The sequence below is a fragment of the Camelus bactrianus genome, chromosome X, assembly GCF_048773025.1.
Source record: "Camelus bactrianus isolate YW-2024 breed Bactrian camel chromosome X, ASM4877302v1, whole genome shotgun sequence".
NCBI classification, from domain to species: domain Eukaryota; kingdom Metazoa; phylum Chordata; class Mammalia; order Artiodactyla; family Camelidae; genus Camelus; species Camelus bactrianus.
Window position 1 is genome coordinate 94,546,539 of NC_133575.1, and position 26,862 is coordinate 94,573,400.

Genomic DNA, 26,862 nt, shown 5'->3' on the forward strand with positions numbered 1-26,862 from the left:
ATGTCCCATGGATATGGAAGAAAAAAATGTGTATTTTGCTGTTGTTGAGTGGAGTGTTCTGTAAATACTTGTTCGATCTAGTTGGTTTAAAGTCATGTGATTTCCTTGGTGATACTATACCTTGTTCTATCCATTATTGAAAGTTGGAGTATTGGAGTCCCTGTCTATTATTGTTGAACTGTCCAGTTTCCCCTTCAAGTCTGTCAGTTTTGATTCATATATTTTGGTTCTCTGTTGTTAGGTGCTGGCCCCCCGCAAATACATGTCCACCCAGAACCTGTTAAAGTGATCTTATTTGGATAAAAGTAATATATTTGCTAGTGTAATTAAAGATCTCAATATGTGGTTGTCTTGAATCATCCATGTGATCCTACATACAAAGGTCAGTGTCCTTATAAGATAAAGACAGAAGAAGGTTTGTGACACATGGAGAAGAGGAGGCATTGTGACCACAGAGACAAGGATTGGAATGATGCAGCCAAGAAAACCAAGGAAAGCCGACAAACACCAGAAGCTAGAAGAAACATAGAAGGATACTTCCCAGAGCCTTGAAGAAGTGAGGACCTGCTGACATTTTGATTTTGGACTTCCATCCTTAAGAACTATAAGAAAATAGATTTCTATTGTTTTTAGGAAAAAAATTTCAGTAATTTATTAGGCATCTGCAGGAAACATATTTAGGTCAATACTTACATGTTTATATTTGTTACTAAGCTTTATTGAGATATAATATACAAAAATTACATACATGTAGTATATACATCTTGATGGGTTTGGACATATGCATACACTGGAGATAACAGTGATATCATAACCACAGTTATGGTACAAAACTTACCTATCACCTCCAGAAATTTTCTCGTGTTCTTGTGTGTGTACGGGTGTGTTTCATGTGTAGGAAGAACACTTAACATGAGATCTATCCTCTTAACATATTTTAAAGTACACAGTACTGTATTATTAACTGTGGTACTAAGTTGTTCAGCAGATCTCTGGAACTTATTCCTGTTGCATAAATGAACTTTATTCCCATTAAGCAACAATTGTCCATTTCCCCCTCCTTCTAGCCCCTGGCAACCCATTTCCTCCTTTCTCACATGTCTATTAAATTTTATTGTATCCTGGATATTGTGAATAATTTGTTGTGTGTCTTTTATTCATGTCTATCTATAAGGAGTGATGAATTTTGTTCTGATAAGCAATGAAGATACTTGTGAATCAGTTTATATCCTTTTAAATCTTTTTAAAAGCTTTCTTAGTGTGGCTCTAGAGTAGTGTTTACTGGTACCAGTTCTGTTCCTGTGTTGTGACCTTCCTGATGTTCACACTGACTGCTTTGGGTGTTAAATGAGGTCTTTCTACTCTGATTGCTGAGCTATCCGACTTCTCAGGCGTGTGTGAACAGCGGTAGTTCTTCTGTTTACTGCCTTACGTCTAGTAGTTATTCTTTACGTGATATCTGTTCTTTGCCTGACCTTGTGAAATTTCATGCTGTGGTCATTCAGCTTAGAATTTATCTAAATATGCAAGGAGACCCCAGTGCAGATTTCTAGAGTGTGTTTTCTGGGTTATACTTTTTATTTGGTCTTCTTCCCCCAATTATTTGGATGTCTCAGTCTCCCTGAATTCTGATCTCATTCTCCTCACATCAGGGAAGGCTTTCTGGATCTGGACTTTGTTACAGATATAGTTAATGTCAGTTTAGTACTTCATTACTAGTATTACGTATTTTAAAGGTGGGGTCAGGAATTTTCCTTATTCAGAGTTTGTTACCGGTACAATGGTGAATTCCAGTAGTCTCTCTGGGCCTTAGAGCCTAGCTGTCAAATTTACAAATCACAGGGTTTTCTTTCTGTTGTATCATTGACATTCCAGCATTTTAAGTCTTGAGGGGAATTCTTTTTTGCTCTTTAGTTTTACTTCTTGGTTTGCAATCCTAGGTTTATGTATCTCCATCTTTCTACTGTGCCCCTGGGTCTTTGGTGGGCCATTTCTTACACTTGGTGAACCCTGGTATATCTGAAGATCTCATATTTGATGTAATATCTCAACTTTTGATGTGTCCATATCATTAACTCAGTTTGTGCCCTGTTCACCTTTAAAATCTCTCTTAGGTCTCCTACCCTGTCACCAGCCTTTGGTATGCAGCCACTGTGCACTTAGTGAAAGTTTCATAGGAAAAGATCAGCAAATTGATGCAGATTGCCCTGTAACTAGGGCTCTGCAAGATTCCACTCCACCATTCCATCCCATGTGTGGTGGTTAAAAGTAAATGTATTGGTTGGTTTATTTTCTCTAGTCTATGGGAAGTTTGTTTTTCCTCCTGCTTTGCTCAGAGAACAAGTTCTATGTATCTTCTCTCCTAAGAAGGGCTCATGACTTTGTATAATTTAGATCATTTGGTTTTCTTTCCATCCTCAATCCACTAATGTGTTAACGTTGGGATTGTTAAAGCTTTCAGAACTTTTTCTCATTGTTAGAATGGTACAGATTTTCTCTTATGACTTTCTAAACCATAACCGAAAGTGGAAATGTAGTGTTTATATTTTGTCTTTTAGTTTACATATTTTCCTCCACCCCATCTACCTCCCATGCAAACTTTGAAAAGGAATATGCACTAATAACTCTATGCTTTTATATGGAAGAAAAATTTTAGTGTGTTTTTTCTACAGGTAGGTCACCTCACCTGATAGGCATCATTTTAGGGAAAGCATAAAAGATTTTAGGTACACATTGAATGAAAAATAACTCTCACCTAAAGTAAAATATTGCCATTCAAATTGAGGTAATAAGCAAAAAATTATTAGTGCCGAGAATAAATACCCAAAGTCTGGTATTTATCATTGGTTCCCTTTAATTTCTGAACTGACAAATGATAATTGCTCAGGCAATTAAAATAATTAGGAAAATGTTGAGGCACAAAAGGTGAAGCCTTTTAGAAGCGCAATTTAAATGCATAAGGAGAGATTCAGATATGTTTGCTGCATGTTATCCTAGAGCAGACTGATTGCCAGGTGCTTTTTAGTGGGTTGACGATTGATAGGTCACATGCCATCTGAGTTCTGTCTGGAATAAGGCCCACTGGAAGCACATTTACCTCAGAAGGTAGGTCTAGTTTTAAAGAAGGCTTCTGGGGATCTTGGGATTTATATCCTGTTAAATGTCTTGGTAATAAACCATGGTTTTCAGAATGCACATTTGTTCAACATCTTGTAAATTTGTAATATGTTTTTTTCTGGAATATACTATTTTGGACTATGTTTAAATGAGAGTAAGAAAAATATGAGTAAGATCATTGGATGATCTTACCAATTTAGAATGCTTATTCATTTTGTGAGCTGTGGGAGGAGGGCAGTCTGAAGCAGTCTGTGGAAAGAATTACAAGATTGGCAGTGGCTTTGTGAGAGAAATGACAGTTTCTGTGAAGAATAGAATAATCCTAGGTAAGGTTGGCCAACCTTAATTTAGCGAGAAAACATGTTAAAATCAATCAAAGGCAGCATTAACTGTGAGAACCACTTTGGTGTTGGTGTGTACAGCACACAAGCTATTCCATATTCTGATGGGATAGTGACAACTGGGATTGGTGTCAGAGATTGATGATACCAATTTCTAAGGAGAGTGTTTCAGAAGTAAATAGGTGGTATTTTATTACAATTTTGTAAACTTTGTTCTGTTAGGAGTGACTTATTCAGTCCAGGTATACTTTCTACTAAATTATTTTTTCAGAATATTGCAGTAGACTACTGATAATTTTATGCACAAATACCAAATTATTTATCTCAGGTGACACTCCTATGACACTCCCTTGATTTAACTAATTTAAAGGTGTATTCCCTCTAAATTAAAATTGGCCTTTATTACATAGAAATTTTTTCTTCCTCACATAAACTTGTTTATCTTAATAAATTCCTGTCATGCACGACATGAAATATTTTTGTGCATAGTACCTATTTATCTACTGTTCATGCACAGATGAAGTTAAGCAAGTTCTATTCATAATAAAATTTAGAAGATGATAGGGTCTGAAAGAAGACTATTTAGTAAATTTGGACAAGAGAATTTCACTAAAAATGATGCTAGCTGATACTAGGGTCAGCCACAGTCATTTGGGTGAGATTCTTGAATGTGATACGCTGAGAAGATTAATTCAAAATAAATTAAAATACCATTCTACTTTCCATTCCTTAAACATGATAAATGATATTAAATAACATTAAGTAATGATGAAAAAATAACTCTCCTAAATATTTAGAAAAAATGTTAAGAATAATACAACTGAATCAACAGTATTCATTGATTGCTCACTTTATGCTGATTATGTTATTAAGCATAAACATTTATTGAATGCCTACTCTGTGCAGTTCATACTGAAAATTATAGAGAACACTTAAATAGGCATTATGGACGAAGTGGGTTGTCTGTAAATAAACAGAAGGTGTGATCCTTCCTCAAGAAGTGAGTGCAAACAAAGTATAAAAATCAGATGAGCATTCACACAAAGCAAAGGAGTGATCTGAATAGGAGAAGCTTAAACAGAGAAGATGGCAGCTTGGTTGGCCTGTAAGTTACAACTGCTACAGCCTCAGCAGGTATGTTCTGTAAATGGAATGGTTTTGAAGCAGTACCAGAATGATGTCTTTTCAATAAGTCAATTAACTTGTTTTTACATAATCCAAGTAGAAATACTCTTTCAGGCACATGAATGAATTTTCAGCATACCTTCTTATGAGATGTTTATGAATTCTTTCTGTTTTAGATTTTTCCTTTGTTCTGTGAAATGTATCACTTTCTGACTCAAAGGCCAAAGTGGACCACTAGTGGTTATCCCAAGGGAAGAAAGAACGTTAAACATAGCTTGGTATCATTTAGCCTCTTCTTACTCAAAACTGAGGGCCTGGAACAAGGATTGTTACACTGTGAATACATGAATATTGGAAACCATATCATGGTGCTATATCCTCAACAATCCTTCCTAACCATACCTGCTAGCCTTCTTGCAGATGCAAGTCTTTGAATATTTTTAAATCCTGGCTACAATTTGCATTGCTTTGGGACCAGAGGTATGGAAATTCTAAGTTAGAATATGGTGGGAAAAAGTCTGTAATTTGTGATATTTGGGGAAAGCAAACCTTCTCAAATGTCTTTGGCAGCAAAAGTCCCTCTAACCAGTGATGTTTCTGTTCCAAATGGGGATTTATATAGATCTTGGTTTTGTATCAACTTTGCTATGAAATAGACTTTGTTCATCTGATAAAATTTTCTGATTATCTTTGTTGGAGCTAAGGAAGAATGTGGTATCATTTTGGAAGCAAGGAATAACATGTAGCAAGACCGTAAATTATTTATCCATTTACAGATCAGTTTCAAAAGCAACATGTTAATTTAAATCTCCTTTTGAGCCTAATCATAGGACTTTTCTATGAAAGTAGTTGTTTTAGCTTAGCTCCCCTGGGTTAATTATAAAGGTGTTTTTGACGTTTAAACCTGCTTATGTGTTTTAAATATATTTTTATTAGTATAAAGCCCTTGATACCTTATAAACAAAGCACAACCTGCAAGCTGAGTACATAATAAACATATATATTTGAAGTGAAAACAGAAGACACTTGACATATTTTCTAATTGTTCTTCCCTGCTGTGATCCCTGTGCCACACAAAAATCTGTGTTAGGAACAGTAATCGATGTTTTATGTCATTCAGAGATGTAAATAAAGCATGATGGCATTCTGGAATATATCTAGGTTAGGATTTCTTTTCAAACCATTTTTTAAATAGAAACCCTTTGAAGTAAGGAGTTTTTCCAGGGTCAAATACAAGGACATTGGCCAGGTGCTTCAGTGAATAATTTGTTCACAATCTGTTCTTCCACAGTGGACCTTTTAGGTTGGTTTAAATGACTGTACAATGACTATCCAATATGAAGGTTTAAAAAGTGTCTGTAATATATCTCTCCTTTTAAACTACAGTAGGCAGTGTGATAAAATCTGAGAATCGAGACTACTATACAGAGGTTGCATGTTTGGCTTCTGGTGAAGGTGTTAGCCATTTTGCAGAGAGAGAAGAATTAAGCCTCAGCTGGGGAAATGGTTTACACCCAGGTATTAGGTATAGTCTTTGTTAACCCTGAGAGGTAAGAAAGTTCTAATGAGGTTTAATTGGGTACACTTATGATAACCTTCACTCATAAAATTAATGCACACAGAACTAGGAATCTACCTATTTTAAATATATAATATCATATGTATAATTACATATGTAGTATAACTTTTTCTCATTCATTCACTTGCAATCTATGTTTAAATTTGTTTTTATATGTGTATGTATGTGTTTATATATGTGTGCGTGCATAAATAAATCTTTTCAAGGATAATACAGATGTTTTGATATAGCAGCACCATGAGATTTTAACAATCATTTAAAAGGAGAAATTATGTTGTTTATTTAATATGAATTTATTAGTTTGATTAATTGATGTTTCCTCTGCTAGATTAATATATTTGTCATGAGATATAAGTCCAGGAGTTTTTTTTTAAAGTATTCCATTAGTAGTCCTATGAGAACAAGGGTGGTGCTGTTAACTACCTTGTTTTAAAAACTCATCCATTTTGGTTTGGTATAGTTCTCTGTAGGTTCTTCTCTTAACTCTCTGTCTTTTTGTTTTAATGTTCTTCATAGATAACTGTTTCTTTATATACCTCACAAGGTTTTTCACCCCAGGCCTCTACCCATAACTGTCATGTACTCTGACCTTTTTACCTTCGTGCTCTGTCTATTCTAGTGAACTCAACTCTTCCCCTTATTTAGTGACTCATATGTCTAAATATCACTCTTGCACTTAATTTTAGACATACATTTTAGACTGATTTCTATTTTATGACTTTTATAGATAAATTTGTGGAGTTCAAACTCAATGTGTATAAAGTCTAATACATTATTATTTCTTCTCCAAACCTCTGTTCTTATTCTCATGCATTCTCCCTGTTATAATTTCACCATCTGTCCAGTAACCGCACATTAAAATTGTAGTCTTCCTTAATTCCATTTTCTCATCTCTCCTCCCTTCAATCATTCACAAAATTAACCTGCTTTTCCCTTGCAATATTTTATCCATCTCCTCTTTTATATTCTAATTAGTATATCATCTGGGTTCTGGTTCTCATTTTTCCCCCATCCATTCACTTTACACCTATGCCTGGAAATTTTTTTTAATGAAATACAGCCAGTTTTATTCAAATTCTCCAAAATAAAGTCAGTATGTTAATTGTTTCTAAAATGTTTCACGTTTGTATAATGGCCATTACAAAGTATTGCATATAGTTCCCTGTGCTATACAGTAGGAACTTATTGTTAATCTATTATATATATATAGTAGTTAGTATCTGCAAATCCCTAAATCCCAATTTATCCCTCACCACCCTTTTCCCTCCTGGTAGGCACAAGTTTGTTTTCTATGTCTGTGAGTCTGTCTCTGTTTTGTAAATAATTTCATTTGTGTCCTTTTTTTCTAGGTTCCACATATAAGTGTTATCATATGGTATTTTCCTTTCTCTTTCTGACTTACTTCACTTAGAATTACAATCTCCAGGTCCATCCATGTTGCTACAAATGGCATTATTTTATTCTTTTTTATAGCTGAGTAGGATTCCATTGTACAAATATACCACAACTTCTTTATCCAGTCATCTGTCGATGGACATTTAGGTTGTTCCACATCTTTGCTATTGTAAATAGTGCTGCTATGACCTTTGGGGTGCATTTATCTTTTTGCATTAAGGTTCCCTTTGGATATATGCCCAGGAGTGGGATTGCTGGATCATATGATAAGTCTATTTTTAGTTTTTGAGGAATCTCCATACCGTTTTTCATAACAGCTGCAACCAAACTACATTCCCACCAACAGTGTAGGAGGGTTCCCTTTTCTCCACAGCCTCTCCAGCATTTATGGTTTGCAGACTTTTGAATGACGGCCATTCTGCCAGGTGTGAGATGAGATACCTCTTTGTAGTTTTGATTTGTATTTCTCTGATAATTAGTAATATTGAGCATTTTTTCATGTGCCTATGGAACACTTGTATCTCTTCCTTTGAGAATTGCTTGTTTAGATCTTTTGCCCATTTTTGGATGGGGTTTGTTTCTTTCTTGTTAAGTCATGTGAGCTGTTTAATTAATGCTTGTGTTTTCTTTGGGTATATGCCTGGGGTGGAGATTAGCTTTTCCACTCAGCATAATTCCCTTTCAAATCCATCAAGGTTGTCTCATGTATCAATAGTTACTCCTCTGTTGCTGAGTACTATTTCTTGGTACAAATAAGCCACAGTATGTTCTAACACTGTCCTGTTGAAAGAAATTGGGTTGTTTTAAGTTTCTAGCTATTACACATTTAGTATAAAAATTTCTGTACCAGTTTTTGTGTGAACACATAAACTTTTCTTTCTTTAGAATAAATGCCCGAGTCCAGTTGTTGGGATGTGGTATGCACACTTAGTTTTGTAAGAAACTGCTGTACTTCTTTCCAGAATGGCTTTAGTACTTTATATTGCCACAAATGATGTATTATTGAACAAATTTATTTGCATGCTTGAAGCCTTTGGTGTTTTCAGTATTTTTAAATTTTTATCATTCTGATAGGTGTATATTCATATCTTATTATGCCTTTAGTTTTCATTTTCTTAATGGTTAATGATTGTGAACATATTTTTTTGTGTGCATAATTGCCATCTGTGTATCTTCGGTGAAATGTCTGTTCACGTCTTTTATTTATTTTCAAATTGAGTTGTTTCAGCTTTTACTGTTGAGTGTTGAGAATTCTTTATGTATTTTGTGTCTAGAGCTTTGTCAGATATGAAGTTTGTAAATATTTTCTCCAAGTCATAGCTTTTCATCATCTTCACAGGATCTTTTGCATAACATTTAAACAAATTTGTGATGTCCATTTTATCAACTCTTACTTTTATGGATCTTGTCCTTGGTGTCTAGTCTAAGAATACTTTGCTCAGCCCTAAATCCTTAAATCTTTCCTCTATTTTTTTCCCTAAAAGTTTTATAGTTTTACATTTTTTACAATAAAGTCCATGATCTACTTTGAATTTTTTTGTATGAAGATATGAGGTTTTAGGTAAAATTGGTTTTCTTCAGCTATAGATGTCCAAATGCTCCAGCACCATCTGTTGAACATTCTTTTTCTTCTTTCTCAAGTTACTTCTGTAACTTTGTAAAAAATAAATTGAATATATTTGTGTTGATCTATTTTTGGGTTCTCTATTCTGTTACATTGATCTATATATCTATCTCTTTACCAGTATGACACTCTTATGATTATGGTCATTATGGAAAGTTTTACATTGGTAAGAGTGATTTCTTCTACTTCATCTATATAGAAATTGTTTTAGATACTGTAAGTCCTTTGCCTTTCCATATGCAGTTTATTTCTTTTTCTTTTTTTTTAATTTTTATTTTAATTTTTTTATTCAAGTATAGTCGGTTTGCAATGTTGCATCAATTTCTGGTATAGAGCATAATGTTTCACTCATCCGTGTATATAGATACATTCCTTTTCATCTATTTTATATATAATAGTTAATATCTGCAAATCTTGAAATCCCAATTTATTCCTTCCCAACTGCTTCACCCACTGGTAACCGTAAGTTTGTTTTCTATATCTCTGAGTCTGTCTGTGTTTTGTAAATACATTCATTTGTGTCTTTTTTTTTTGTTTTAGATTCCACATATAAGTAATATCATATGGCATTTTTCTTTCTCTTTCTGGCTTACTTCACTTAGAATGACAATCTCTAGGCTCTAGGTTCACCCGTGTTGCTGCAAATAGCATTATTTTATTATTTTATTCTTTTCAGTGGCTGAGTAGGATTCCATTGTATAAATATACCACAACTTCTTTATCCAGTTATCTATCAGTGGACATTTAGGTTGTTCCCATGTCTTGGCTTTTGTAAACAGAGCTGCTATGAACACTGGGGTGCATGTATCTTTTTGAATTAGAGTTCCCTCTGGATATATGCCTAGGAGTGGGATTGCTGGATCATATGGTAACTCTATTTTAGTCTTTTGAGGAATCTCCATACTGTTTTCCGTAATGGCTGCAGCAGACTACATTCCTACGAACAGTGTAGGAGAGTTTCCTTTTCTCCACACCCTCTTGAGGATTTATTGTTTGCGGGCTTTTGAATGATGGCCATTCTGACTGGTGTGAGGTGATACCTTATTGTAGTTTTGATTTGCGTTTCTCTTATAATTAGCCATGTTGAGCATTTTTTCATGTGCCTATTGGCCATTTGTATGTCTTCATTGGAGAACTGCTTGTTTAGATCTGCCCAGTTTTGGATTGGGTTGTTTGTTTTTTTGTTATTAAGTTGTATGAGCTGTTTATATATTCTGGAAATTAAGCCCTTGACAGGTGCATCATTTGCAATCATTTCTCCCATTCAGTAGGTTGTCCTTTTGTTTTGTTTATGGTTTCCTTTGCTCTCCAAAAGTGTGTAAGTTTAATTAGATCCCATTTGTTTTTTGCTTTTATTTTTATTGCCTGGGTAGACTGCCCTAAGAGAACATTGCTAAGATTTATGTCAGAAAACATTTTGCCTATGTTTTCTTCTAGAAGTTTTATATTATCTTGTCTTATATTTAAGACTTTAAGCCATTTTGAGTTTATTTTCGTGTTTGGTGAGAGGGAGTGTTCTAACTTCATTGATTTACATGCAACTGTACAACTTTTCCAACGCCACTTGGTGTAGAGGGTGTCTTTTCCCCATTATATATTCTTGCCTCCTTTGTTGAAGATTAATTCACCAAAAGTCTGTGGGTTTATTTCTTGGCTCTCTATTCTCTTCTGTTAATCCATATGTCTGTTATTGTGCCAATACCACAGTGTTTTGATTACTGTAGCTCTGTAGTGTTGTCTGACGTCTGGGAGGGTTATTTCTCTAGCTTTGTTCTTTTTCTTCAGTATTGCTTTGGCAATTTTGGGTCTTTTGTGATTCCATATAAATTTTAGGCTTATTTGTTCCACTTCTGTGAAAAATGTCCTGGGTAGTTTAATAGAGATTGCATTAAATCTGTAGATTACTTTGGGTAGTATGGCCATTTTAGCAATATCAGTTCTTCCTAGGAAATTATCGTGAACAAGATGTTCATATCAATTATTTCTCTTGTCATCTGTTACTATTACAACATATTAACTGTATGGTTACACTACTGTTCATAAGAGTGTGTATGTGGCTATGGTTATGAAGAATAGTAATGAAATGCAAAAAAAAATATTACTGATGTTGCTTTCATATCGCTTTGTATTACTAAACACCTTGGGAGTACATTCTTTGTACTTTACTGGCTTATCCCTCTCATTTTAGAATCCTAAAATGTTAGTTAACTAACACTATATTTTTTAAAAAGTCTTTTTTACATTCTTGCTACATATTTAGAAAGTTTCACAAAATAAGTCATCTAGCACTTCTGATTCATCAGACTAATTTTATAAAAAATCACCGAATATCATGTTTTCAATAACGGACCAAATAATTATTCTGCAGTATCAGATAAATCTTATTCACAATTGCTATTATACAAAGATTGTAGCAGAAATGTTTGTGCTCAGATATAATAATAATCATTGTCCATTAATTCTATAAACCCTTGTTGAGGAACTAATATATTCCAGGCCTAAGCTAAGAGTACAAAGATGACAAAGACACCGAGGATGATGTGTAAGTGAGCAATTCTAACATTTTAAATTGAAATCTTCCCTGTAATAGAAATTCCGTTAATAGACAACGCTGTCTTAATAGTTCTGCCTTTTTCAAGTATTCTGAGAAAGCTCTTGTTCGGGATGGGGGGAGGACCCAACCATAATAACAGTTTTGAATTTGACCTGTGCATTCTGCAACACAGTTTTTGTGATATGATAGTGTAGTGTTTGAAATGAAAATTTTACTGAGCCATGAGCAAAAATGTTTCTTTGTTGGCTAGGTCGGTTTTTGTTGGATTTTCTGCTTATTTGATTTTAGTGAAGGAGTTGATGTATCAACAATATTAAAGACATCTTTGAAAAGGAAAAATTCCATAATTATATAATCCTCACAGAGCAGCTATTTTTATTCTCGCCTATTTCTTTCTTGTCCTTATCCAGTTGCACACATGTTTTCATATAATTGCAGTTTGTTGTACATATTGTTCTATTTTTCCCTTTGCATTTAAAGTGGTATAACTCTTAACCACATTTCTTATAAAATACACATTTTTAATAGCTGCATAAGAATCTAGTATTCATGCAGTCTTTTTTTTTGTATAAAAGATGAAATTGTGGATTTAATATTTTTCCTCTCAGGAAACTGATTTTGATTCAGATTTCACAAGTCATTTTGCTTGGCTATGCCTCACTTTGATTGGTATACCACAACTTGATGAGATCAAGGCTGAGTCTATATAGATAAATGATCTCAATACCTGAAAGAATCTTGAGAGAAAATATTCACATTGGAGAGTCACTTTAGAGAAATTTGAAGATGGAATTTAAAGGTAATTTGCATAGAGGCTCTGTTCCCTGCTTCCTACTACAGTGTGATTCTATAGTTTTAGGTATTTTCCGGTATATCTTTTTGTACTTTATCATATAGCACCTCTTGTATCACATTATTGCTGTATAAATTAGATGCTTATCACTTTAATTGAATATTATTCAAAATAGGTCCCTAATCCAAGAGCAATAAATCATACATTTCCTGGCTATTAGAACCATGAGATACAGAAATAATGTTAGTTACCAAGGGTAGTAAAAATTTGGTCTCTATTCTATTTTCCTTGTTGATTTTTGATAAAAGAAATAAAATATTATTGAGCCTCATGCTGATGCAGTTAAACTATTAACTCAGTGACTTGTCTCATTTCAATTAAATGGTTTCATTCACCTGGAAGTAAGAAATAACTTGTCTACTCCTGTACCTGTCAGTTTTAAGGTTTTCAACATCTGATTGAAGTTTTTGTTGAGTTGTTTTCTGACCTTCCCACTTACTCCTTGAATACCATACTGGGAGCTGTCTTGGTGAACTCTCTTCTTCTTTTCTTTAAAGAAGAATGAAAATTACTGGGTTTTATGGAAGGGACTTGGATTTTAATGAAAGAATGCATTTGCTTCTCTCAGATATACCATTCCAGAGGGATTAATTAGTAGAACTCTGATTAAAAATGTGTCAAAGTACCTGCTCCCAAGGAACAGTGTTCCCAGCTGAGACAGCCTTGCAGTAGATAGAAGAGAACTTATAACCTTGCACTTGGAGCTTTTTATTTATTTCATCTGAGAGTTAACATAATTCATTTTAATATGGATTTGAACAAATGTAAACATGGAGACATTTAGTGCTATTTATTCAACCTAAACTTAATATGTGTGTATGTTGTGTTATTGCCATGTGGGCTCCCATACCAAGACTGCCAACATTAACCCTGTGTTCGTACTGCATGGAGAGAGCTCTTTATCTTTGCTAGCTAAAACCTTAATTTTGTTTATCCAGGAGCCTTTTTGGTATTAAATCTTTGACCAGGTGGGAAATGCTGTCTGCTTAATTTAATGGAATGCTTTTCTCATCTCCAGAAATACTGTTAGAGTCATTGATGGCTGTTCCTTACTTACTTAGTTTCAACAGTGGAACACAACTTTTTTTTTCAGTTGTGTACATTTAAAGTGAAGATAAAAGGAAATGAAGAATAACAGAAAAATTATGAGAGGGGGACCAGAGTATACTACAGGCTAAAACAAGTGGGGAACTGTGGTTAGGATAGGTATTTGTTCCATTATTTTGATATCTATGATTTGTTCTACCAAGTAAGATCGACTGCTAGCATATTAGTAATACCAAGTTTTAACTAAACTGAAAAATTTTGATTTGTCTCACAAATGAAGACTAATTGCCACAGTCTTATTTGTGTTTATTAAGAGTCTCTGTGCATACACGTTATTGTATTTGGCATATTAAAATATTAAATTTAAAAGAATGTTCCTTGCCCTTAGAGACATTCTAATATAATCATAAACCTTCTTATTCTAAATTGTTTCTATATGATGCCAAAGGATTAAAATGTATACTTTGCCCTCAGGACAACTGATTTCTAAGCTAACTGTTGAACTAAACTGAACCATGAGTTAAACACCATATAAAGTCATACATATTTACTGAATTCTGGTTACTCAATCAATCCATTATAGGTTATCTGTCTATGTCATATATTTATATATATATGAAGCCATGCAGCATAGCCATTTTTAATAGTTTATAGTGAAAAGGATTTTAAAATGAAAGTAATGTACTTTGTAAGTTTAGAACTGAAACAAAATTGTAACTTTTATATGTCTTATATATACTTCAAGTAAAATTAGATATAAATTGAGAAATCATTAGGGTCAATCCTTGTTGGGTTTTTCCAGTGTATCTATAACTTCCTCCTTTGACCTTATAAATCACTTTACCTTTACCTCTTTTATAGGTTTATTATCACTTTCTATTGCATATTCATTAACTCTTCTTCTCTTACTATTTTCTATTCGATGGTAAGCTCCTGTCTGCCTGTATCTCCTAGGAAATAGTGCAGTGTTTTGTATCTATTTGTAACTGACTCAATAGAAAATATACCCATACTATATATACATTGTATATAATATATATATATAATATATAATATATGTAAGTATATGTTCTATAATAATAAGAAAAGAAGTGTGTGAGATCCATATATCTCTCACACAGACTTCATTTCTTTTCTGGGAACCTCATTTTTGCTCTCAGGACCTTCAACTGATGGGATGAGACTCACCAGTATTATGAAGGGTAATCTCTTTTACTTAAACTCAACTGATTGTAGATGTTAACCAGATTTATAAAATACTTTCCCAGCAACCCTTAGATCAATGGATATCATAATCCCCATTTTACATAAGATAAACTCAGGCACAAGGAAGTTGTATAATTAATTGGTGGCAGTTTAGTTTTATTCCCAAGTCTCTCTTACTCCAAACCTTGTAATATTTTCACTGGCTGCTGTTTGAAAATGTTTATTTTTTTCCAAAGTTTTATCTGTATGATAAAGCAATAAACAATTAATTCACAAAAAGATACTGTACAAGTAGAAAGGGGGAATTCCCAGATGCTATCCCGTAACCTCTAAAGATTCTCAAGTCCATGGGCCCATCCATTAGATAGGTAGGGCATTGTCAGACAGTGTGTTCTCTATCTCTATTCTTCCTGCCATTAAACATGTGTAGCTTTTGTATCTTCATGAAAATGTGAAATACACAGAAGTAATGACATAGTCCCTGTATTTGAGGCTGTAATCTAGTCGGTGAGAAGACTTAAGGAGCATACAGAGAAAAATGGAAAAGGATAGTAGAGAAAGGAAAGGAATTAAGTAATATTTCTCGGAAGAGATGAGGCTTGAGCTTGGTATTTAGGGGTTGAGGCAGGGTACAACACACCTCGAAATATGTATGCCGGCATACCTCAGAGATAGTATTCCAGACCACCACAATAAAGGGAATATTGCAATAAAGTCACACGAATTTTCTGGTTTCTCAATGCATAGGAAAATTATGTTTATACTATACTGTAGTCTCTTAAGTGTGCAATAGTATTTTGTCTAAAAAAACCAATGTACATACCTTAATGAAAAAATACTTTTTTGCTAAAAAAAAAAATGCCTCCAGCAAGTCATAATCTTTGCCATTGGTGGGTCTTGCTTCGGTGTTGATGGCTGGTGAATGATCAAGGTGATGGTTGCTGAAGGTTGGAATGGCTGTGGCAGTTTATACATCAATTGACTTTTCCTTTCTCAAAAACATCTTTCTCTAGGATGCAGTGCTGTTTGCTAGCATTTTTTGTACAGTATAACTTTTTTTTAAAGTAGTCAGTCCTCTTAATCCTTGCCGCTCCTTTATCCTTTATCAACTATGTTTATGTAATATTCTAAGTCCTTTGTTGTCATTTCAAAAATCTTCACAGGGTCTTCACCAGACGTAGATTCTACCTCAAAAAACCACTTTTTTGCTCATCCATATGAAGCAACTCCTCGCATCAGTTCGTTTTTTCATGAGATTGAAGCAGTTCAGTCACATGTTCAGGCTCCACTTCTAATTCTAGTTTTCTTGCTGTTTCCACCACAGCTGCAGTGATTTCCTCCACTGGAGTCTTGAACCCCTCAACATCATCCACGAGGGTAGGAGTCAACTTCTTCCAAATTCCTGTGAATGTTGATATTTTGACCTCTTCCCATGAATCGTGACTGTTCTTAATGACATCTAGAATGGCGAGTCCTTTCCAGAAGGTTTTCATTTGACTTTTCCCACATCCATCAGGGAATTATATCTATGGCAGCTGTAGCCTTATAAAATGTATTTCTTAAATAATAAGACTTCAAAGTTGAAATGATTTCTTGATCCGTGGGCTGCAGGATGGATGTTGTGTTAGCTGGCATGAACACAGCATTAATCTTATTGTACATCTCCTTTAGAGCTCTTGGGTGACCAGGTTAATTGTCAGTGAGCAGTAATATATTTTAAAAAAATTTTATAGTTTTAAAGGTAACTTTCCATTTACAGTTGTTACAAAACATTGGTTATATTCCTTTTATTATTCAGTACATCCTTGAGCCTATCTTACATGCAGTAGTTTATACCTCCCACTCTCCCACCCCTATATTGCCCCTCCCCCTCCACTGGTAACCACTGGTTTGTTCTTTACATCTGTGAGTCTGCTTTTTTATATTATATTCACTAGTTTGTTATATTTTTAGATTCTATATATAAGTGATATCATACAGCATTTATCTTTCTCTGACTTATTTCACTTAGCATAATACCCTCCAGGTCTATGCATGTTGTAGCATATGGCAAAATTTTGTTCTTTTTATGGCTGAGTAGTATTCCATTGTATATATACACCACATCTTTTTTATCCATTTATCCGTTGGTTAGTATTTAGATTGTTTCCATGTTTTGGCAATCATAAATATTGCTGCTATCAATATTGAGGTGCATGTATCTTGTCAAATTTTTGGTTTTTTGGATATATACCCAGGAGTGGAGTTGCTGGGTCATAATGATAATTCGACTTCTAGGTTTTTTTTTTTTTTTTTTTTTTTTGAGAAACTTCCATACTGTTTTCCACAGTGGCTGCATCAGTTTACATTCCCACTAACAGTGTACAAGGATCCCTTTTTCTCCACATCCTCGCCAACATTTGATACTTGTGGAGATTTAGGTGATAGCCATTCTGACAAGTGCGAGGTGATATCTCATTGTGGTTTTGACTTGCTCAATATCACTCACTAATCATCAGGGAGATGCATCTTTTTATGTGCCTGTTAGCCATCTGCATTTCTTCTTTGGAAAAAAATGTCTATTCAGTTCCTCTTCCCATTTTTGAATCGAGTTGTGTGTTTTTTGATATTGACTTGTATGAGCTATTTATATATGTTGGATATTAATCCCTTATCTGTCTGATCATTTGCAAATATTTTGTCCCATTCAGTAGGCTGTCTTTTCATTTTGTTGATGGTTTCCTTTGCTGTACAAAAGCTTTTAAGTTGAATTAGGTTCCATTTGTTTATTTTTGCTTTTATTTCCTTTACTTTAGGAGACAGATCCAAAAAATATTGCTTCAATTTACATCAAAAGGTGTTCTCCCTATGTTTTCCTCTAGGAGTTTTACAGTATCCAGTCTTACATTTAGCTATTTGATCCATTATGAGTTTATTTTTGTATATGATGTTGGAGAAAGTTCTAATTTCATTCTTTTATATGTAACTCTCCAGTTTTCCCAGCACTACTTTTTGGAGGGATTTTCTTTTATCTACTATATATTCTTGCTCCCTTTGCTGTAGATTAATTGACCAAAATATGTGGGCTTATTTGTGAGTTTTCTATCCTTTTCCACTGATCTATGTGTCTGTTTTTGTGCCACTACCATACTGTTCTGATTAGTGTAGTTATGTAGTATAGATAAAAGGTAGAAGGCTCAAATCAAAAAATCAGAAATGAAAAAGGAGAAGTCACAGTTGACACCACAGAAATACAAAAGATCATTAAGGGACTACTATGAAAAACTGTACACCAATAAAATTGACGATCTAGAAGAAATGTACAAATTCTTAGAAAGGTACAGTCTCCCAAGACAGAACCAGGAAGAAATGGAAAATATGAACAGACCAAGTACTAGTACTTAAATTGAATCAGTAATTTTAAAACTCCCCCAAAGTAAAAGCTAAGGATCAAATGGCTTCAGAGGTGAATTCTACCAAACATTTAGAGAGAGTTAACACCTATCCTTCTGAAACTATTCCAGAAAATTGCAGAGGAAGGAAGACTTCCAAACTCATTCTATGAGGCTACCATAACCCTAATACTAAAACCAGACAAAGATGTCTTAAAAAAAATTACATTCCAATATCACTGATGAACATACATGCAAAAAGTCTCATCAAAATACTAGCAAAATCAAATCCAGTAACACATTAAAAGGATTATATACCACTATCAAATGTCAGTTATCTCAGAGGTGCAAACATTTTTCAACACCTGCAAATCAGTTGATATACCACATTAACAACTGAAGGAAAAAAAATGATCATTTCAATAGGGGCAAAAAAAGGTATTAAGAAAATTCAGTGTCCATTAATGATCAAAACTCTCCAGAAAGTAGGCATAGGGCGAACATGCCTCAATAAAATAAAGGCCATATATGACAAACCCACAGAAACATCATACACAATGGTGAAAAGTTGAAAGCATTCTCTCTAAGATCAGGAACAAGACAAGGATGTTCACTCTTGTCACTTTTATTCAACATAGTTTTGGAAGTCTTAGCCACAGCAATCAGAGAAAAAAACAAATAAAAGTAATCCAAATTTTAAAGGAAGAAGTAAAATTGTCACTGCAGATGACATACTACTATACATAGAGAATCCTAAAGATACCACTGGAAAACTACTAGAGCTCATCAATGAATTTGGTAAAATTGTAGGACAAAATTAATATACAGAAATCTGTTGCATTTCTGTACCCTAACAAGGAGCTATCAGAGAAATTAAGGAAACAACCCCAGTTACCATCACATCAAAAGAATAAATTACTAAGGAATAAACCTACCTAGGGAGGCAAAATACCTGTTCTCCAAAAATTGTAAGACACTAATGAGAGAAATTAAGGATGACACAAATATGTGGAAAGATACAGTGTTCTTGGATCGAAAGAATCAATACTGTTAAAATAACCATGCTACCCAAGGCAATCTACAGATTCAGTGCAATCCCTATCAAATTAACAGTGGCATTTTTCACAGAAGTAGAAAAAATAATTTTAAAATTTGTATGAAAATGTAAAAGATCTCAAAAAGCCAAAACAATCTTGAGAAAGAACAGAGCTGGAGGAATCACATTCTCTGACTTCTTGAGACTATACTACAAAGCTACACTGAGCAGTAATAATTTGAAATATATATTTTTTCTGAGTAATTGGTCTCAATAATGGGCTTAAAATATTCCGTCAAACATGTGGTAAACAAATGTGCTGTCACCTAGGCTTTGTTGTTCTATTTATAGAGTACAGGCAGAAAAAATTTAGTACAATACTGAAGGTCCCTAGGATTTTCAGAATGGTAATAAGCATTGGATTTAACTTCATCAACAACTGTATTAGCCCCTAACAGGAGAGACCGTCTGTCCTTTGAAGCTTTGAAACCAGGCATTGACTTCTCCTCTCTAGGCCTATGAAAGTCCTAGATGGCATCTTGTTCCAAAAGAAGGCTGTTTCATTTACATTGAAAATCTGTTGTTTAGTGTAGCCACCTTCATTAATTATCTTAGCAAATCTTCTGGATAACTTGCTGCAGCTTCTATGTCAGTAATTATACTTTTATGTTATGGAGATGGCGTCTTCCCTTAAACCTCATGAACCATCCACTACTAGCCCTAGATCCTGAAGATTTCTTCTTTGCTATTTTAAAAAAAAGTTTTATAATTTCACATTTTACGTTAAACTCTGTGATTCATTTTGAATTAATTGTGTAGGTGGTGAGATTTAGATTGAGGTTCGTTGTTTTGTTTTGTTTTGTTTTGTTTTGTTTTGCCTGTGGATATACAGATGCTCCAGAACCATGTGTTGAAAAGTTATCTTTCCTCCATTAAACTCCTTTTACTCTTTTGTCAAAAATCACATGGGCATATCTGTATGGATCTATTTCTGGATTTTTATTCTGCTTTATTTGTTCCTCTGTCAGTATCACCCTCTTATGATTACTGTGGCTGTACAGTAAGCCTTAATATCAGATAGAATGAGACCACAAGATACCATTCTACTTTTTAAAGATTGTTTTAGTTATTCCAGGACGCAAGCCTTTTCATGTTAGTTTTATGGTAATCTCATCTGTTTCTACAGAAATTTTGCTTGTATTTTGATAGGTATTGTGTTAAGATATTTGATAGGTATTGTCTATTTATCAGTTTGTGGAGAATTGATCTTTACTATTGTGAGTCTTTTAGTGCATGAAAAGTCTATGTCTTTCAAGTTATTGTGATACTCATTGATTTCTTTCATCAGCATCAACATATCCTGGACATGTGTTATTAGATTTACACTGAAGTATTTTTTGAGCAATTTTAATGGTAATACATTTTAATATCAGTGTCCATGTTTTTGTTGCTTCTCTATAGAAATATATTTGATATTTTATGTTTATCTTATATCCCTGTGACCTTTCTGAACACACTTATTAGTTCTAGGTGTTTTTTTTGTGTGTGTATTCTTGTATTTTCTATCATGTTATCTATAATTGGGACAGTTTTATTTCTTTCTTTCTCATTTGCATGACTTTTCTTTTATTAGAGGCTAAAACTTCTAACATTATGATGGTTAAGAGTAATCAGAGTAGACATACTTTGTTCCTAAGCCTAAAGGCAAAACATTTGTCTTTAATCGTTAAGTATAATATAAGACATAGGTTTGTGAATATGTTCTTCATCACGTTGAGGGCGCTCCCCTCTGTTCCTATTTTTCTGACAGTTTTTGTCATGAAAGTGTGTTGGATTTTGTTTTATGCTTTTTTGTGTCAATTGACATGATAATGTCATTTTTCTTATTTAGTCTGTTAATATGGTGATTATGTTAATTTATTTTTAAATATGAAAAGATTCTTGCATCCCTGCAATACAACTCACTGTGTTTGATTGTCTTTATATATCGCTGGATTCTATTTGTTAATGTTTGTGAAGACTTTCCAATTTCTTTTGGACTCCATGCCTTCTGCTGGTAAGTCCGTTGACATTTTGTCTTTCTCCTGTAGGTAATGTCTTATTTGTCTATGCCTGCTTTTTAGGTTTTTTAAATTCAATTTTTAGAAGCTTGTTTATTATGTTTCTTGGTGTCAATTTCTTTGAGTTTATCATGTTTGTATGTCTCTTAAGTTCTTGAATCTTTAGTTTCATGGTTTCGGTTTTTTTCTTCCAAATTTGGGAACTTTCCAGATCACTTAATTCTCTGAATACTTGTTTAGCTCCACTTTCTTCACCCTCTCCTTCTGAGCCCCAAAGACATGAATGTTAGATCCTTCATTATAATCTCACACTTCTCTCAGGTTTTGCTCTTTTTTTTTTCAGCCTGTTTTTTTCTCTTGTTCTGATTGGGTGATTTCTAGTTCTCTGTCATTTTGTTCATTGATTCCTTCATCCTTGTCCTTCACTTAACTCTTAGGTTCATCCATGAAAGTTTTTAAAATTTGAGTTATTATATTCTTCAGTTTCAAATTTTCCACCTGGTTCTGAATAAATTCTATTTCTTTGTTAAGCCATTTTTTTCATTTATTTTAAGCATGTACATAATTGGTTGTTGAAGCATTATTATGATTGCTGCTTTAATTTCTTTGTGAAAGACTGACATTCTGTCACTTGTGTTGGTATCTATTTATTGTCTTTTTCATTCAGTTTAAGATCCTCCTGTTTCTTCACATACTGAGTAATTTTCTGTTGGGAGCTTGGCAATCTGTGTATTATACTGTGAGACTCAGAATCTTATTTAAATCTTCAGTTTTAACTGATTTCCTTTGACACCTCTCCGGTAGTAGGATGGAGAAGTAACTCTGCAGTAGAAGTGCTTGTTACTTTGTGGTGGGTTTGAAAGTCCTAGATCTTTACTCAGCCTTTTCTAACATCATCTACAGGGGTTACTTTGTTACCCCCTGCTAAGGGTAGTAGTCTTGATTCTCTACTTGATCTTTGCTGGTATGGGTAGTCTTGAGATCACAGTTAGTTTCATGGTATCAGGCTAGATTAGAGCCCTTATTTTCTTAAAGTTTCTTGTCTTGATAGGCTGCCTCTTTCATCGTCCTATGACAAGATAGAGCAGTTTTTTTCTGCACTCCTTGGCATTTTCAGGTTGCTGATTTCTTTATTTCCCAGTGTGTGATTCATGGGCTGGGGGAGAAAACAGAGAACTCACCATTGTGCTGTGTTTTGGTTCCTGAAATTTCTAGCTACTCTTTCTTCTGCTCTCCACTTCTTAGTTTTCTTAAGTTTGTTTTATATATATAATGTTTAGGATTGTTAGTTGTACTTAGCAGAAGGAATAGGAAATTTTTTTGTGGAAGTAGAAGTCCTTGTTATCCAATTTTATAGATGAAGAAATAGAGACTGAAATGGGGTAAATAATTTCCTCTAATATCACAGAGCTAAGTAAGCAGAAGAACTAGGCTTCTCTCCTCCTAATCTATCTTCTTCCAGCATTGTTATAAGCTCACTGTAGTGTTAGACTTCTCTTTTATTTTAGGCCTTCAAATTTTATCATCAATAAAAAAATTGAGGAGTAATTTTTATCTTCACACTTGCTTCTAAAACCACATGGCATATTCTAAAAGACACAATTAGCCAATTAGATCATTACTGATTTAGAGAATTATGGTTTAAAAAGTTTTAAAAATTATTTTATCTTTTTGTAGTTTAGTTAAATGTCAACTTCAGGGATAGTGTTTTAAACAGTTATTTATTTCTTCATTTTTATTAATTACATTTATGATTGACTCTTTATATTTGCAATGGTTTAAAAATAGAGTTTCTTTAAGTTTTCCTAGTATATTTAAATTATGATTTCATTTGTAAACTATTCAGAAAACTTTTTTAGGAGCATGCCCTTCCTTATGATGAGTTAATAATACCCTTTTTTTCATGCATGAAGGACAACTCATTGTGCATTTCCCTTGTGTGATGTAAAAGCTACTGTAGTGAGTATGACCCTTTATGCCATCCTCTGTCATTTTTCAAGTCAGTCCCAGAAAGGAGTTTTGTTCTACATGCTTCTTGAAATATAGTATGGGTCCATTAATGTTTCAGATTTACAACCTTTATTTCTTACCCTGCAGGGTAGAGAGTGAACTGTCATATATCTGTAGAGAAAAGCATTTTGTGTAATAAAATATAAAGAGCAGACTCTTTTTGTACATTCTTCCCTTTTCCCACCCTCCACACTACAGTTTCTTTGCCTTTTAAGCAGCTATTTTAAGTACACATCAAAATATGAAAACATATAATCTAACTGCTAGTGAAGCACAAAGATATAAAAAGGCTTAGGGAAGGTTTAGAAGAGAGCTTGACAACCATTGTTTTATGGAGGGGTTACAGGTGAGCCTGAAATTTTGATACCCTGTGGCTTTAGGTGGCCAAGTATGGCCTGGGATAGTCAAAGCCTCTGAGCCTGGTGACATTCTGGATATGGTCAACATTTATATGTATCATGATGAAATTAAGCTTAGGTAGCACTGATTTCATTAGATACATTCACAAAGGCCTAATTCATTCACCATTTTATTTCATAAGCAGTATCTGAAATAAGCATTCAGATCTTATTTAATATGTAGGAGAAACTAGGACCCTTGAAGTAGGATGGTAAACTTTTAGGTTGTTACTAAGTTTTGGGAACTTATTGTTTAGTATCATTTTTAGAGACAAAATACCGGACTAGTGGGGCAGCATGGAGTACTGAATAAAAATAAGACCTGGTGTAAGGCGGAACTGGGGCGAATTCCTACCTGGGCCATTTAATAATAGAATAGAGCACTGGTTAATGCTATGGTCTTTGGAGTCAGACTGCCCTGGAAATTAAATTCAAGCTCTGTTAATTACCAACTCTGTGACCTTGGGCAAGTTATTCAACTTCTGTCTCATTTACTAATCTCTGAAATTGTGCCATTAGTGGTAACATACCTCATAGAATCACTTTGAGATCAAAGGAGTTAATGTTTAGAGGTACGATTACTTTCATATGCCTATGAAGCATCTTGGTAGAAAGGTATTTTCTTTTTTGTTTTCCTTAATTATTTTTTTGTTTGTTTTATTTTTGTATATATATATTTTTTGAAGTATAGTCAGTTTACAATGCTGTGTCAATTTCTGGTGTACAGCACCATGCTTCAGTCATACATGAACATACATATATTCATTTTCATATTCTCTTTCACCATAAGTTACTACAAGATATTGAATATAGTTCTCTGGGCTATACAGTATAAACTTGTTGTTTATCTGCTTTTTATATATATTAGTATCTGCAAATCTCAAACTCCCAATTTATCACTTCCTACCCACTTCCCCCACTGGTAACCATAAGTTTGTTTTCTGTGTCTGTGAGTCTGTCTCTGTTTTGTAAATAAGTTTGTCTTTTTTTTTTTTTTTTTTCCAGATTCCACATATAAGTGATATCATATGGTATTTTTCTTTCTATTTCTGGCTTACTTCACTTAGAATGATATTTTCCAGGTCCATCCATGTTGCTGCAAATGGCATTATTTTATTTTATTTTTATGGCTGAGTAGCATTCCACTGTATAAATATACTACAGCCTCTTTATCCAGTCATCTGTTGATGGACATTTAGTCTGATTCCATGTTTTGACTATTGTAAATAGTGCTGCTATGAACATTGGGGTGCATATATCTTTTTGAATTAAGGTTCCCTTTGGATATATGTCCAGAAGTGGGATTGTTGGATCATATGGCAAGTTTATTTTTAGTCTTGAGAGGAATCTCTATAGTGTTTTCCATAATGGATGCACCAAATTACTTTCGCACCAACAGTGTAGGAGGGTTCCCTTTTCTCCACAACCTCTCCAGCATTTATTGTTTGTGGACTTTTGAATGATGGCCATTCTGACTGATGAGAGGTGATACCTCATTGTAGTTTTGATTTGCATTTCTCTGATAATTAGCGATACTGAGTATGTTTTCTTATGCCTATTGGCCATTTGTATGTCTTTATTGGACAATTGCTTGTTTAGGTTTTCAGCCCATTTTTGGATTGAGTTGTTTGGTTTTTTTATTAAGTTGTTTGAGCTGTTTATATATTCTGGAAATTAAGTACTGCATTTCTTTTTATGGTGAACTGATATTCCAGTATATGGATATCCTACATTTTCTTTATCCACTTTCAATGAGTGGACATTTGGTATGTTTTAACCTTTGGCTTTTGTGAGTAATTCTAAGAACATTGGTTTACAAGTTTTTGTGTGAACATGTTTTCATTTTTCTTGGCTATATACTTTGGAGTCTAATTGCTGAGTCAATTGGTAACTCTATCTTTAACTTTTTGAGGAAATGCTAGACTGTTTTCTTTTTTTTTTAACATTTTTTATTGATTTATAATCATTTTACAATGTTGTGTCAAATTCCAGTGTTCAGCACAATTTTTCAGTCATAAATGGACATATACACACTCATTGTCACATTTTTTTCTCTGTTAATGCTAGACTGTTTTCTAAACTGGCTACCCCACCTTCATTTTTGAAGAGTCTGTTTCAGCATATATATCTAAGATGACAGGCTTTTTTTCCCTTTCTTACAGCATTTTAATGTTGCTCTTCCATTGTCTTTTAGCATTTTTTGAATATGATGAGAAGTTGCCACCATTCTTACAACTTTTTCCTCCAAGTTAATGCATGTTTTGTATATTTATGGTCCATGAAAATGTTTATCTTGTTTTGAATATGAATTCATCCTTTTTTTGTTTCCCCTCTTTATCAAGGCTCACAAGCTTACTCTGTTAGGGCCAGGTAGTGAGTATTTTAGGCTTTTCAGGCCAAATGATCTCTGTCATAACTACTCAACTGCCATTAACATGAAAGCAGCTATGGAAAAAGCAAAAATGAATGGATGTGGCTGTATTCCAATAAAACTTTATTTATTAAAAAGAAATGTGGTGGGTCAGAATTTATCTGTAGACTCCAGTATGTTGTCTTTTGTTCTTTATAGTTTCTGTCATTATTAAGTGTAGAGGCCAAAAGTTTAACTTGAAGAATAAACTCTGTGGACCAAGACTGGAATCAGTATTTACTGTTTGGTCTGTGACTGAAGTTTTGATTCTTATTTTTACCTAAATGTTATTATGGGTGATTTAAAAAAGTTTTGTGGTTTTAGTTTTTTGTTGTCGTTGCTGTTGTTGCTCCCAGTTACTAATTTCTAGTTGCATTGCACTAGAGATAGTATTGCATCCTGTATAATTAATGCTTTGTACAATTTATTGAGCTCTCCTTTGTGGCTTGATAGAAGATCAATTTAAAAACCTATGGGTACAAGAATAATCTTAGTTCCTTGGTTATAATAGTCCAAAGATTACTCTTAAATTAATACTATTAATTGCAATATTTAGATCTTTATTATTCTAAATTAGATTTTGGCAATTCAGTTAATGAAAAATTGACGAAAATTAGAAAAACCATTATTTATTTTCTAGGTATTTTCCTTTTATTGATAACCATTACATCTGCATTTCATTTTTGTTATATAGCTATATAACAGACTGTTGCATGAGACTTCATATTTACCTAAA

General features: G+C 33.7%; 1 long non-coding RNA gene across 12 annotated transcripts in view; it reads left to right on the forward strand.

The window, feature by feature from the left end:
- The window catches only part of LOC123619413 (uncharacterized), an 874,904-nt gene that overhangs the window by 519,688 nt on the left and 328,354 nt on the right, over window positions 1-26,862 (forward strand). For 7 of the 12 annotated variants that reach the window (XR_012504656.1, XR_012504652.1, XR_012504653.1 and 4 more), the window contains one exon: window positions 16,166-16,218. The exons of the other annotated variants lie outside the window; for them this stretch is intronic. This is a non-coding gene — a long non-coding RNA (uncharacterized LOC123619413). The remainder of the gene's footprint in view (window positions 1-16,165; window positions 16,219-26,862) is intronic. 12 annotated transcript variants of the gene reach the window in all.